This window comes from Labeo rohita, chromosome 11, assembly GCF_022985175.1.
Source record: "Labeo rohita strain BAU-BD-2019 chromosome 11, IGBB_LRoh.1.0, whole genome shotgun sequence".
Classification (NCBI taxonomy): Eukaryota; Metazoa; Chordata; class Actinopteri; order Cypriniformes; family Cyprinidae; genus Labeo; species Labeo rohita.
The window spans coordinates 14,204,094-14,218,191 of NC_066879.1; the positions used below are offsets into that span (position 1 = coordinate 14,204,094).

General features: G+C 35.3%; 1 protein-coding gene across 2 annotated transcripts in view; it reads left to right on the forward strand.

Annotated features, from left to right (window-relative positions):
- The first annotated feature begins 1,952 nt into the window (after positions 1 to 1,952).
- The window catches only part of sptbn1 (spectrin, beta, non-erythrocytic 1), a 101,602-nt gene continuing 89,456 nt past the window's right edge, over positions 1,953 to 14,098 (forward strand). The window contains exon 1 of one of the 2 annotated variants that reach the window (XM_051123109.1): positions 1,953 to 2,100. The gene's annotated coding sequence lies outside the window, so the exon portion shown is untranslated. The remainder of the gene's footprint in view (positions 2,101 to 14,098) is intronic. The other variant, XM_051123110.1, reaches the window with a different exon arrangement.

Genomic DNA, 14,098 nt, shown 5'->3' on the forward strand with positions numbered 1-14,098 from the left:
CATTAAAAAAAAAATTAGGCTGGAGAAAAAGGTTTTGACATTTTAAAGTGCATCATATTTCCAAATTGCATCAAAACACAGATCCATAAGCATCACAGATGTCTGGCCTAAATGCTGTATATCCACTGACCTTAGAACATCCCTGTAGTGAGTCAATGGTTCTTCTGAGTCGATTCATTTGAACTGATTCACAGAGCTTTTGCAAATCACAGACTAAAACAAACGTTGAGCGAGGATTCAAAAGGATCAGCAGATCTTTTTGAACCGGTTCAAACATGAATCGGACTTTTTCAATGCTTTGTAAACATATATGGCAATTATTGTTTCGTGGCATAGTAGTGCATTAAGATTATTTTTTAATAAGCAGAAACAGAACTATCTAACTAAATATTTGGCAGCGACAAAAAGCGATCACGCTAGACTTGATTCATACGAATCAGTGAGTCGGCTTAAGCAAACGTTCTAATTGATTCATTTAAAAGAATCAAACTATTCCACGCTAGCCTACTGTGATGGAGGGACTTTCAAAACAAAACGAAACACGATTACTAGACTTCGTTGCATCTGAACGCAGAAAATGAAGTGAGTCGATTTATTCAAATGATCGAATCAATTTACTAAAACGAATCAATCTTCTCCACGCTATATGACGAAGGCCACAATTTAAAAACAGAGACGCCGGGATCACGCTAGACTTCATTATTTCGTACGATTCAGTGAGTCGGTTCACTCAAAACATCAAGTTGATTCACTAAAACGAACCAAGCCCCTTCATGCTTCTATGGTAAAAATGTCAAAATCAAAAGAAACGCTGCTATCACTACTGTTCATTCATGAGCACATGAATGCAAGAAAGAAATGAGTCGATTCATTCAAATAATCGAATCATTTTACTAAAACGAAACAAATTTGACGGAGGCCGCAATCACGCTAGGCTTCATTCATTCGTACTAATCAGTGAGTCGGTTCACTCAAAACATCAAACTGATTCACTAAAAACTAAAAAGTTAAACCAATCCACTCCAGGAGGCCGCAATTTCAAAACGAAAAGAAAAGTCATGATGACACATATGACCCATTTGAACGCAAGAAATTAATCAGCGAGTCGGTTCATTGAATCGATTGATGCGATTGAATCGATTTGCTCAAATTAAAGCCTGCATCCCATTGTGCATACTATCCACCCTATCTGCCCTAAAGAGTACTGAAATTTACTAGCATCACATAGAATTGAGGGTGGATATTATGCACATTGGGACGCAGGACAGATTTCAAAATAAAAAGAAATGCCGACAGACTTCATTCATTCGTACTAATCGGTGAGTCGGTTCAATCGAAACATCAAACTGATTCACTAAAAACAAGTCAAACCAATCCATGCCAGAAGACCGCGATTTCAAAACCAAAAGAAAAGGCGCCATGAATTCATGCGCATTTGAACGCAAGAAATGAATCAGCGAGTCGGTTCATTTAAACGATTGAATCGATTTGCTAAAACGAAAAAAAAAAACTTTTTTGCGAAGGCCTTGATTTTTAAATAAAGAAACGCCATGAGCACGTATGAATCAGTGAGTCGGTTCACTCAAAACATAAAGACTGATTCATTTAAAGAGCTCAAACCTTTCCACGCAACAAAAAGAAACGCTAGACTTAATTTGTACGCGCCTAAAAGCAGGAGACAAATCAGTGAGTCGGTTCACACAAACAAGCGAACCGATTCGATAAAACGAATCAAACTTCTCCCTGTTACTATGGTGAAGGTCACAATTTCAAAACCAAAAGAAACACGGCGACCACGCTGCACTTTATTAGCCCCAACCCATCCAAACGCGAGAAACGAATCAGTGAGTCGGTTCATACAAACGAGCGAATCGACTCACTAAAACGAATCAAACTTCCCCAAGCTACTATGACGAAGTCCGCACTCTCTCGCCGTAGTAGGGTGAGCAAATTCCCCGCCCCGTGTCTCAGTGCAGCAGCTGACGGGGAGGGAGGCAGTGCGCATCGGTCACTCCCAGCGCAGTGTGTCCAGCCTCTCTCTCGCTCATTGCGCGCTGCGGACTCCAAAGGCGGTGAAGTTTATCACGTATTCTTTTATCGGTAAGTACAAACAAACCCTTTATTTTGCCCTCAGATGTGTTAATGAGAACATACAGGTTGAGATGCGCTCGCTTAAACCGCGTTTGCCGCAATAATAACAGTGATTTTCTCATAAATACGTGGGTGGTGATGGAGTCCAAATGAGAGGAGTTTGCGTCAATGATATAAATCCAGGTGTATTTAATGCTGGTTCAGATTTGGAGGCCTTATCGTATTTAAATAATCCTCATTATTTAATATCTATAGTGTATGTTACATACAATCCAGGATTTAGATGCGCTTATATGATAGTGGGAATCATGAGCTGTGGAATAACGGTACAGTAGAATATGGATGCAAACAGGCGTGGTCAGATCCTGAGGTTGGAGTTTTGCCTTATTCAAAGCGCAGACGTGCATTTGCATAACCAGAGGTTACTGTAATCACTAATCTTACTGTATGGATGTGATTTACCAGTCTGCGATGCGGCAACTCGTACTCTAATGGTATAAATGTGTAAATCTGGCGCTTGACCTGAAATGGATGTTGATCCGGTGCCCATCATCTCACTGCGGTACTCCAAAGAGAATTTCACACGTTACTGTTGCACGACAGAACCGCAGCGGGTTACTAACATCCTTCAATCGTTCCCACGGGTTTGTGTTTTCACACTTGAGGCGACGCGTCGCGTCCTTTTGCGTCTGTTTACGAATGATAATCAAAGGCTATTCGTCACATTTCCGACAGTCGTCGATTTTAATTGTGGTAATCGCTTCAGAGGTTGTTTTATAAGGACGCAGAGGGTGTTTGTCATGCTGCAGCACTAATGCGGCCTTTGCGTGCTTATTCTGGGCAAGTGCGCCAAATCGCACTAAATAAATAACGTGCGTTTGCGCTGTTACGCACTTGCCACATTAGCGCCTAATGCAAAACATGAGACTCTAGTGCAGCAAAACAGTCGGACGTGATGTCATAGTGGCACGCATGTAACGCACCGTGAGTGTTTGTGATGTCATAGAGTCACGCGCATGACGCATAACATCGGAACGCAATACTTCTTTAATAGTATGAACGAAGATAAATGTTTCATACGCGTTGTTGCATGACCTCACTGCATTGCATGACTCAACAAGTGGCTTCCAGTGCTCACTGCAGATATTAAAACGGCTATTTTACACTGTAATCCAATTTTTAGTCCATAAATGTTGAGAGAAAATGGACAGTTATGACTAGTGCATTGGATTTTGGCTCTATTTTGATGAGTACTTGCTTTCACATGTTATTTGCATTTATGCTTTTAGCTGATGCTTTTATCCAAAGTGACTTGCAAAAACAATTTGTCAAAGAGCCAACAATGCTCAGCCGTTTTATTGGACAACTAGATTAGGAAGCGAATTATAAAAGAGGGATGCATTTGGATTTTTAAAAAAGTATTAAATGTAATGTGCATATGAAGTAATGCGATAGCGATTGCAAACACATGCCCTGCCGAGCGCCACGCAGTCCCCATAGTGTTTCTGTCTCTCCAAGCAACGCTCACCAGAGATGGCGAGGAGTGCATTGTGTGTTCTGACAGCAGGATATTTCATTGGTTTAATGGTGGGAGGCGTGAGGGGATTTGGAGGTGCTAAAGAAGACCCGAAATTTGCAAATTCGCTGGAATTTAAAGCAGCTCCAGATGGTTTTGTTGGACACCCTGGAGTGACGCTGCTCACATATTCCATTTGTTTTTACACTAGAGCCACACCTACTATATATTATGGCCACATTTAGTCTCTTAGTGACATTTGCATGTGGATATTGAATTGTGAGGACTTTCTGAGGAGTTTATGCATATGCATACTTAAAAATAAAGGTTTCAAGAGAGTGTTTTGTAGTGATGCCACAGAAGAACCAGCTTTGGTTACCCAAAGATCCTTACAGCGAAAGGTCCTTCAAAGAACCGTTTTAAAAACAACAGTGTAGCAACATGCGTTATTCAAGGCATGCCGTTTCTTTAAATAACCTTTTGTCTTATGCATGTTGTTTGAATCCAGCCATTAGTGTGAATGAGATCTGGTGTGAAACTATTTCACATTGCACTCTGAAAACTCATGAAACATTCTTCACATTGGTGTGAAATAGGCTTTCATTTGATGCCTCAGGCAACGCCATGTTGCTTTTTGCCCTTTGGAAGACGAATTTCATTTCATTTCTTCTCTAATTAATATTTACCCCTTCCCTTTCAAAGTTTCAATCAAGATTTGGCATATGATTGAGTCGGATTTATTAGTAAAAGCTTGAGTTCTGGTCGGGCTCTTGGCAGGTTTTCCAAGTGTAGTGGCATTTAAGAGCTTGGCACAGAAAATGCACTCTGCATTCATTTTTTTTTCCCCCTCTTGATGCATCAGCTTTATGCACAGACCTATTTGCTCAAGAAGACGTCCTCAGCTTGCTTTACAACTATAGCATTGCAGTTTGGCCTTAAACAAACTCTACACAAATACAGGTGCTTTGGATCTCGATTTCATGCATCGCTTTTCTGAAATATGCAACAGGAATATGCATTGCCGCAAGGAGTGTTATTGTAGGCGTTTTCATCTGCAGTCAATTTTCTTGGCTAGTTTCTCTCAGCATGGCAGAGCAACAGCTATTTGTTAAAAATAGCTTAAACAGAACTGTTGACATCTTTTTAGTGACCAACTTGATTCCTGGATGTTTTCACCGCAAGAATGCATGTTAAAGGAATAGTTCACCCCAAAAAGGAAAATGTGCTGAATATATCCTCACCCTCGGGCCATCAGGCCAAGATGTAAATGAGTTTGTTTCTTCATCAGATTTGGAGAAATGAAGCATTACATCACTTGCTCACCAATGGATCCTCTGCGGTGAATGGGTGCCGTCAGAATGAGAGTCCAAACAGCTGAAAAAAACATCACTGTAATCCACAAGTCCATCAGTTAACATCTTTTAACATCAATTAAGATGTTTTTAACTTCAAACCATTGCTTCTGGATAAAATATAATTCCATAATATTGCTTTCTCCAGTGAAAAAGTGGTCTGGTGTGATTCAGGAGAGAAATCTGCACAGATTAAGCAGCGTTTACAAAGTCCAAAACAGCTCCAAACAAATATGTTGGTTGATTTTGATGTGAGAGACAACAAGAGATGGATTTTTTTCACTGGAGGAAGCGTTATTATAGATTTAAGAAGTAATGGTTTGAAGTTATAAACATCTTAATGATGGATTTGTTTCTTACAAACATGCAACTTTTGGTTTCACAAGATGTTAATTGATGAATTGGAGTGGTGTGGATTACTTGTGGGTTATTGTGATGTTTTTATCAGCTGTTTGGACTCTTATTCTGACGGCACCCATTCACTCCATTGATCCATTGGTGAGCAAGTGATGAAATGCTACATTTCTCCAAATGTTATGAAGAAACAAACTCATCTACATCTCGGACGACCTGAAAATGAGTGCATTTTCAGCTAATTTTCATTTCTGGCAGGACTATAATTTAAACGTTTGCATGGCTGTTAATGTTTCTGGCCTATTTGAATAATAAAACCTTGATTTGCACCCCATTGAACTGTTGGTTTAAATTGGCTCCAGCTTATTTTAGTTTGATTGATTGTTTAGCATCAGTTTGATCTTATCATTAAACATGTTCGTATGTTCTTCCATTAATCAAATCCCAAGCTCTTTCCTGCACTTTTGTGAATTGCTCGATTCTCTTTATCGCAGCCAAAACAAGCAGTCGAATTCACAGACTCTCCTGTCGATATTTCCATCGTGTGGATGGTTTTTGGTACGCCCGTCCAATAACAACAGCACGGTTTCCCTCCGACACTTCCGAACAAAATGGTGCTCCCACTCAAGAGCAGCGATGCGTGCCGCGACACAATATCCCCGTGGAGTTTTTTTATAAAGGGATACCTGTTGTACCACGAGGGTGAATTAATCTCGCAGCACAGACCGTGTTACAGTAGGACAGGTGGTGGGGGGTTCGATGTTTACCGCCAGGGACGTTCTGTGTTAAAGAGGGGAGGAGCTCTCGAGGTTTGGAGGTTGTAAGCGACTGGGGACCAGCTGTCATGACGGTGGACAACAGGTGAGGGACACATGGTCCCTATGGGTGGCCCTTAGAAAGAGAGCACTGTTTGTGTTAGGACTAGATGATATAGCTAGAAAAAATATATTTAATTTTATTTTAAATTTAAATGAAATTATATTAAATTATATATATATATATATATATATATATATATATATGTGTGTGTGTGTGTGTGTGTTTTATTTTTTATTTTTTTAGAAAACACATTTACAAAACAAATTTTCAGACTATTTGATATACATTTTAGATTTTATATTTGCTCTAAAATTCTTATTTTAATTTTTGAAGTTTGCATTTTTGTGAGTTTTCTTTTCAATCAAAATAACCATAAGTGTTGCAAAATAAAATAAAAATAAATTTAAATGTTAAATGTAAAAACAAACAAACAAAAAAAAAACATAACGGGAAATAATCAAAACATGATTTTTCCATGCTGTTTTTCACAAATCGAACATAAGAAAAAAAATAATAATGTATTGTTTTATTAATAAAGCACTTTAAAAAAAAAAATTATAAAACCATTGCAGGATGCTAATTTTGAACATGTAAAAAAAAAAACACTATTTAAAATAATTTAAAAGGTTGAAGTTTATTTTATTTTATTTTATTTTATTTTGTCAAACTAACCATTTTGAATTTAAAATGTTAAATGACAGAAAAAAATTGTTGGAAATAATCAAAGCATGATTTCCCATGCTGTTTTTCCCAAATTTATCACAAGGATTCAATTATGTTTTTATTAATAAAATATTTTTCATATGCATCACTGAGCAAATGCTTTAAAGCAATCAGTAAATTAAATTTTTGAACTGGTTTGAACATAAATCAGACTTCTCAACTTTATGTAAAAATCACGATTTAAAATGATTGAAAAGTATGAATTTGATAATCAAAATAAATTCAAAATTTTAAATGCAAAATGGTTTCCCATGCTGTTTTTACAAAGGAAAATATTTTATTATATATTTTTATTAATAACGCACATTGCATTATTCATCATGTTGATTCATTTTAATAAACAAAATAAACAATATAGTACATTTTACCCAAGTGCAGGGCATATTTTGGCTAAAATCATGATAAAACTGATACAGCAACAGATCTTTTCTTTTTCATTTAACTGATTATCAAAACAGAAAAAATGCTGGGCGGGGACTTGCTTTTGTGCATCAGTTGTTGATTGGACATTGAAATATGGGCGTGGCACTCAAAAGCAGAGGCGGGTCTAAATACATGCTTAAAGGGGCATGGTTAAAACACTCTAAATGATTGGAGAACTCTGTTTCACTGGAAAAAACATAGTCCATAGTCCAAACTATCTCCAGTATGCATTTAGAAAACGCATAGGGTGAAATTTCATTTCATTCTGAATGAGTACATGCCTGAAACACCCCCTCCATTGGGAACAGCTCACGTCTTCTCTGTGTTTCTACAGCTGCCGCTCCTCGGGCTGCCTGGAATTTAATTTACGCTCTTATTTTTGGGTCTGAGAGCGGCTAACCCAATGGAGGCAGAGGAACTGAAAGCCATTTGTCTGCCAGGTTGCTTTGATACTAACTGCTTTGAGCCCCTTTGCGACCTCAAAGGAAGCAAAACTAATTGCAATGTCCAGTTTTGTCTCTCTGAACGTTGCATTATTGAAGATCAAACATCATTTTCACAAGTGTTTTGTAGTTTTGAAAACACGCCCTGCACAGTTTGACAAAGGCGTGTGTCAGAACATTCTGTACAGGCTTAGATCATGTCTTTATTTAGGTTAATTTCTGTGTTATTCTGTCTAATGATATCGATGGCTCTAACAAATCAAACAAAGTAGTTGCATCAGATCAGTGGAGCAATTAAAAGGCACAGGATGACGAATTGTTTCCTGTATGAGCGAATATGTTGGTGTGGATCGCAGGCGATGGCTGATGTGCTTGGAGCAAACAGAGATTGAATTAGAGGAAATGAGGAAAGTCCTGAGGGACTGGGTGAGGTCTGCAGTGCTGGACGTCTCCTCTTTTCTCCTGCTTTCTGCTCCTCCTCTCCCTGTCATTTGATCCCTTCGCTTTCTGCGTCTGAAGTGTGTCGGCTGATGTGTTGCAGGATCATGAGGTGATTAGAGAAGTATGAAGCATCTCCATCTCCAAGCTTTTAGAAGCCATTAGAAGAAGCCTCTTGAAAGTACTTCTTCCTAGCGGAAACTTTTTTTTTATTATTATTTCTTAAGTCTTAAGTATGCCAAAATGATGTGTTATGCCAAAAATCATTAGGGTATTAAGTAAAGGTCATGTTCCATGAAGATATTTTGTAAATTTCCCACCATAAATATATCAAAAATTAAATTTTGATTAGTAATATGCATTGCTGAGAACTTTAAAGGTGATTTTTCTCAATATTTAGATTTTTTTGAACCCTCAGATTCCAGATTTTCAAATAGTTGTATGTTGCCAAATATTGTCCTATCTTAACAAACCATACCACGTATTCATTCAGCTTTCAGATGTTGTGTAAATCTCGTTTTTTTTTTTTTTTTTTTTTTTTTAATTTTCCTCTTATGACTGGTTTTGTGGTCCAGGGTCAAATATTATATTTTATATGTACAATTTTTTTTATTAATAGTATTTTTATAGTATATTTTATTTATATTTCATTTTTTAAAGTAAAAGTATAGAGCAATAAAAATTAATAAGTTGGGTTTTTGGGAAAATTTAACAATAAATATTTAAAATTTTTATTTTTGCTTAGAGAAAGTGAATTATTAAATTTCATCTATATTTTCCATTTATATATTATTTTATTTCAATGGGTGTTTGCATTAATCAGTCATTAATTAATTTATATAATGATTATTTATTTTTGTAATTATGCACAACTCTATTTATTGCCTAAATATTGATATTGGATGAAGTAAAACTTCCATGCATTTTATGAATTTATACAATCTCAGTTTTTCTCTAAAAATCATATGTTTTCGTCAAATCAAATCATACAAATACATACAAAATCAGCAACTTGTTAAACAGTTTTTTTGTGAGATCGGATTGGTAAATCTTGTTTAAAAGTTTTGATTTGTGAGTGAATTGTTATTTTGATTCAGTGAAACCTTTTAATCACTTCACTGATTCATTTGAATTTGAATCATTCCGCATTCAAAAACAATAAATGGATGTTCAAAAGTTTAGGGATGAACCTTAATGCTTAGTTTTCTTTAAAAATCATGTTTTCGTACAAATCAAATCATACAACTTCATAAGAAATCACAAACTTAGTTACATTTTTTTCATGAGATCGACTATGGGCTGAAAATCATTCTGATTCGATGAAACTGTTGAATCAGTTCACTAAGTCAACTGGTCTGATTTTGAATCATTCAGCAATCAAAAACAAGAAATGGACATTTAAAAGTTTAAGTATGAACCTTTTAAGCTTTTCTCTAAAAATCATATGTTTTTGTACAAACCAAATCTTACAGCTTCATAAGAATTATGCTAAGAATTATTCTGATTTGATAAAATCGTTACAACAGTTCACTAAGTTCATGAGTCATTTGGTCTAAATTTGAATCTTTCAGCAATCAAAAACAAAAATAAATAGACAAATTCATTAGTCAACGAGACCTGAAATCCTAATTAACTCTAATCATCAAACCGACTATGTTTTTTCCTGTGAATTCTCTGGCTGAAGCTTTTACCAGTTTGTCTCTGACAGTTTCCAGCTGTACATTTCAGGCCAGCGTCCAGTTATTGATCGGTCCGCTGTTTTTCCATGATCCGTTCTCCCATCCGGCTACACGTTCAAGCTCAAGGTTGAACAGCTGTGCCGTTGTGGGTCACGACCCCGACCTGCACCTTATTCAAATCCCGATCCTGAGCCTCGAGCTCAGGGATAAAGAACGGCTGGAGAGAAGAGGGTGAAACTACAGTACAGCATGTTCCTGATTTAGCCAGGGCCGTGCCCTAATCCATATGGCACAGAGCTGTCAGTCGGGTCTGTGAATTAGGCTGGTCGATATCGATGGGAGTGTTTGCATGCCAGGAACTTACATATGATTGCACGCAGTCTTGAGTTGTTCTTGATGCTTTTTAAATGCACCTTTAGCTCTTTGCCAAAGTGCCAAATGCAATTATTCATTCAGTTTAGCTTCTGAAAAGCTTGACATGTTGACTTGATTCCTAAAGTATGTAATGTTGGATGTTTTATGCTGGCATCTTTGGGTTCTGACATGATTATTATTGAGATATTAAGTACATACTTGTTCCAAAAGGGAGTTTACATACTGATGTCATAGAAGAAACATTTTTGGTTACGTAAAGAACATTTCAGTCATCCGTTCTGAAAAGAACTATTTTTCTTAGTTTGAAGAACATTTTAAAAATCTGAAGAAAATCTGATTTAAAAAAAAAAAGATTTTTTTTTATAATTATCCTATTATTTTTATCAATATAATATAATACTGACATGTATCAAAATATTAACTTACCATCGATGGGGAAGGAAATGCTTTCTACACGTTTGTTTGCTTTCTTTGTTCACAACTAAACCACTTTTTAATTTAGGGCCATACGAAATCAGTTTCCTAAATTTTGTGTTTTTCATTTAATTTTTTCTGGATTCAGTGATTTATGATTTAATACAAAGTTATCATCAAAAATGAATGTCTAATTAAATGAATTAATGAAACAATTTAATAAATGTTTTAAAAATGTAACCAATTGAAAATATTACAATTAATTTACAACAAAATGTAGCATTTTTATTTTTTGTCCAAGAAGATCAGAAACGAAGCAATTAAAACATGGATGAAAAAAGATCTTGGCTGCATGATATTCCTTAAAATAACAACAACAACAATGATATTTTAGTATACAGTATTACTGTCTTAATTTCTTCAAGTCAAACCCGAGCTTTTATTTTGGCGGGTTGTCGCAAAGATCTTCCCGTTTCAGTTTTAATACAAAGTTATCATCAAAAATGAATGTATGATTAAATGAATTAATAAAACTAACAATTTAATCAATCTATTAAAAATGTAATAATTTGAAAATATAACAATTTACAATAAAATGTATTTTATTTTTTTGTTCAAAATAATAAGAACTGTACCAGTTAAAACATGAATGAAAAAATACCTTGGTTGTATGGTATTTATTAAAATAACAGTAATATTACTAATGTTTTAGTATACAATATTACAGTCTTAATTTCTTCAAGTCAAACCGGACTTTTATTTTGGCGGGTTGTCGCGAAGATCTTTCGGTTTCAGTTTGAATTTGGCGGTAGTTTTTCTCAAATTAAACGGTAAAAGCTTGTGAAGTGACTCTCAGAGCAGCTAACAAGATGACGTTTATGTCTTTGTCTTCATATATTGAGACGGAAGATGCTGAAAAAGCCGTGAGTATCATGTTTGTATTAATTTATGTGGTAAACAAAAGCGCGCCAAGATGCTGATTATTAGCCACATGCTAAAGCTAACGGTCGCGTTTATTTCTGCTGTGTGCTCGACTGTTGAATCCATATCGAGTAAAATGTCCAGAGCGTATTATTATTGACGTATGTTTGATGTCAATACCATATTGTTTGTCGGCCAGCCCTAGAAATGATAAAGTAATCCCTTCAGTGTTGTGATAAGGAGTTTTTGTCGCTTTGCTAAGTCCATCTGCGTTTCTCAGAGGTTTCTTATCACACAGAAACCAGTGATAAAAAGCAGACCGAACGCAGCTGTCCTCATCCGCCTCACAGGCACGTAATCCATTTGTGATTCCTTTTCTCCTCCTCCTTCTCTCGGTCGGTTCTTTCAGTTCTGGCTCAGTCCCAGCACACATTGCGGCTCCTCCCTGGGCGGCCGCTCTCTGCTGGCTGAACCCGACGCGTGATCGTGATCTCATCGGTGCGATTCCAGCACAGATGTGCGGAAACATCAGGACATCAAGTTTCGATTAGATTGGTTGGTAACACTTTACAATAAGGTTCATTTGTTAACATGAACCAAGAATGAACAATACGTTTAGAGCATTTATTATTAGTTAATGTTAACTTCAGCATCTACTACTGCTTTATTGAAATCACAAGTTGTGTTTGTTGACATTAGTTAATGCACTGAACTGACATGAACAGACAATGAACAACTGTATTTTTACAATTTTTCATTGTTTGTTCATGTTAGTTAATACATTAACTAATGTTAACAACTGACACCTTATTGTAAAGTGTTACGTTACATTAGATTTGATAGATTTTATTTTTTAAAAGATCATAATATGCATGTTTGAAAGTGAAGCGTTAATTACAGATAACTTTTTTTTTTTTAATTTTTCAAAAATCATGTTTTTGTGTTATCATGTTTTGTATTTTATTGTGTTAGTTAGCTGTATTTTTTTTTGTTATTTTTATTTAATCAAAATAACCTAACTGCAGTTTGATTGAGATTAACTGGAAAAAACTGAATTATCTGTTTTTGCAAATGAACTCTTCAGATATTATGTTGTAATAAAATTAAGCAGTACAATTAAGTAAAACTGAGCATCTCAGATCGTTTTATTTTGTAGTTTCCTGTGAGAAAATGGAAAAATATATATTTTTTACATTATTATATTTTATAATATTTTTTTTTAAATTCAGTTATATTTAATGTTTTTACATTTTTTAAGCTTATAAGTGTGTTATATTATAAAAAAAAAATAGATATATAAGAGATATATAAAATATATAATAGGAAATAATCATTTTATTTCTCTGTGCTTACTCAATGTCAACATAAAACATAAATAAAATATTTATAAATAAATATATAAATATACCCATCTATAAATATAAATTATATATATATATATATATATATATATATATATATATTAATTTATTTATATTTATTTATTCCTGCAAAGAAATTAATGTCATATTTTGTGATTCCACACAGATGTGCAAAAACATCATGACAAAAAAATGTTTATTTATTAAATTATTTTTTGTATTTTTTATTTTTAAATAACATTTTATATTTATAGTTCTTAGATATATTTATATATTTATTTATAAATATTTTATTTGTTTTATGCTTATATAGAGAAAGAAAATTAAATTGAATCGCAGTTCAGGTTTTGTTTTTTTGTTTTTTTTGGCCAATATAAAAAGTAATGAATCCGTTTATGTTAAAATCTTGCCATTTTATCAGCCAAAATAAAAAAAACAGAGCAGAATGTAATCACTGTTAGGTTCCATCTAGTACAAATACAAATATTAAAGTTTATATATGACACAGATGTGCAGACACTGAAAAGATGCATAAGTGCGTCAATATCATAAACTGGATGATTTGAACGTTTGCAAAACCTGTCTTTTACACGTTAAGGTGCTTGTTCTGTTTATTGCATTCTGAAGCTCATCTTGTGAACACCATGTTAACATAAACACAACTATCAGTTGTTCTTGTTAATTTTATTAAGTCCATGTAGAATGCAAAGCAATTAAAGCGCATTTTCATCTGCCTCCGTCTGGAGGTTTATATCCTTCAAAATGAGACGTAAAGGAGCAGACAGAGCAGAGTGTTAGACAGAGGCTTTCAAGGTCATGATGCTAATCTGTAATACAGAGTTTCTCTCTCTCTCTGCGTCTCAGTCACTTTCCCTGCTGTTTTTCTCATTAGTGCATCCTCTCTGCGGCTCTTCGTTTCGGCTGTTTTTTCACAGCTCACAGTATCGCAGCAGAACATGTTCTACCGTGAATGAATTACAGGTGTTTAGTGGAGCATGAATGACGTGAACGACTCCTCAAATCATGTTGAGATACTTAGCAACCAAAACGCCCTAGCAACTTGCTAAAACTCTTGAGATCTGCTGTACTGCATCTTCACATCTGTCTGAATGAACGCTTGAGTCGAGGTCCTGGAAAACATGAGGTCATCTGAAACACTGGACACTCGCTGGCCGTGCTCCATTTATCT